Here is a 1,784-nt window from a genome sequence, read left to right as displayed (position 1 = left end):
TCAGGTTTTGTTCCCAGAACCCACAAGGTGGCTCAGAACCACCTGTAACTCCAGCTTCAGGGGTCAGATGCCCTCTTCTGGCCTCCACAGGTCACAGGTACCAGGCACACAGGTAGTGCATAGACACACATGCAGGCAAAACACTCATACACGTAAACAATAATTAAATTCAAGTGTGATAAGGTGAGCTGGGTTTTCTGTGCACGTCTGCCTGGCTACCTCCCCGGTCTAGCTTCTACTTCTTCAATCTGTTCTCAACATTATCATTAGGATGATTCGATACCTGTAAATTTAGTCCATTTTGTTGTTTAGTTTCTGAGACTGGGTTTCATGTGGCCTCCTATTCATTCTGTAGCTAAGGATGAACATGAACTCCTTATCCTCTTGCCTCTACCTCCTGAGTACCGGGATCAATGAGTACATTATAATACCTAACATACGTAGTTGATCTTGGTGTAATTCTTTAATGGCTCTGATGTTCTTTATAAAGTCAATATTTATTGAGCGTATTATGCTAGACACTATTCTGATTGCTTTATATACATTAAATCATCTACTTTTTTTAGACAGAACCTTACTCTGTGACCAGGCTGGCCTGGAATTCACTCTACAGGACATGTTGGTCTTGAACTGATAGCCATTCTGCTCTATCAGCCTTTCAAGTACTGAGATTTCAGGTGGGAGCTCCCGTACAGCTTTAGCTCATCTGAGCTCTATGGAACCCTTCCTTTTTCAGAGGAAAAGCTAAGGCCAGAGGGAGATCAAGGCCAGGGAGGCTAAGTGACTTGCTTAGAAGTCACACACCAGTGCTTACTTCGGTGGCACGTATACAAAAATTTGAATGCTACGGAGAAGATTAGCATGGCCTATGTGTAAGGATGAAATGTGAATTCGTGAAGCATTTCATATTAAAAAAAATCAAAAACAAAAACTCACACACAAGAGCTCAGATATGAATGTAGGCAGTCTGAAGCAGCCCACTTGCTTCTTGCCCTCCCAAACTGTGCCTCTGCACAGCCTCATTGGCTGCTTCTAGGCGATTACTTTTTTATACTTCCTCACCTACTCTTGTACAATTCCTTCTCAAGACATTACTGAATTATGAATTATCTCTTCTTATACAGAGTAGGAAGTGCTTATTTTGAATAGATGTTCAGTAGATGTTGAGTGAATGAATGAAGAGTCACAGTAAGATTCAAGAAATGGGGGCTGGAGAGATGACCCAGTGGTTAAGAGCACTGGCTGCTCTTCCAGAGGTCCTGAGTTCAATTGCCAACAACCATATGGTGGCTCACAACCACCTATAATGAGATCTGGTACTCTCTTCTGGAGTGCAGGCATACATGCAGGCAATACATTATATACATAATAATTAAATAAATCTTTAAAAAAAAAGATTCTGAGGCCAGCCTGGTCTACAGAGCAAGTTCCAGCCAGGGCTACACAGAGAAACTCTGTGTCAAAAAACAAAGAACAAGCAAACAAACAAAAAGAAGTGGGGTTGGGTGGCTGGAGAGATGGCTCAGTGGTTAAGAGCTATTGCTCTGCTCTCCCAGAGGACCTGGGTTCAGTTCCCAAATGGCATCTCACAACCATCTGCAACTCTAGGTCAGGAGATCGGATGCCCTCTTCTGGCTTCTATGGGCAGAACCAGGTATGAACTCAGTGCACATACATTCAGGCAAGCAGAACACTCATACATATAAAATAAAATAAATAAACCTTAAAAAAAAAGAATAAAAGAAGTGGAGCGTGGAGGCAGAGGCAGGAGGATATCCATGAGT

At 42.5% G+C, this 1,784-nt stretch overlaps 1 non-coding gene across 1 annotated transcript; it reads left to right on the top strand.

The window, feature by feature from the left end:
• Positions 1 to 806: 806 nt before the first annotated feature.
• Positions 807 to 913, top strand: LOC131902864 (U6 spliceosomal RNA). The gene has a single exon (XR_009377146.1). It is a non-coding gene; the product is annotated as a U6 spliceosomal RNA (small nuclear RNA).
• The last annotated feature ends 871 nt before the right edge of the window (positions 914 to 1,784 follow it).

The sequence above is a fragment of the Peromyscus eremicus genome, chromosome 1, assembly GCF_949786415.1.
Source record: "Peromyscus eremicus chromosome 1, PerEre_H2_v1, whole genome shotgun sequence".
In the NCBI taxonomy this organism is placed as follows: Eukaryota; Metazoa; Chordata; class Mammalia; order Rodentia; family Cricetidae; genus Peromyscus; species Peromyscus eremicus.
The sequence above is the reverse complement of the archived record's forward strand: the minus strand, read 5'-3'. Positions and strand labels throughout refer to the sequence as shown.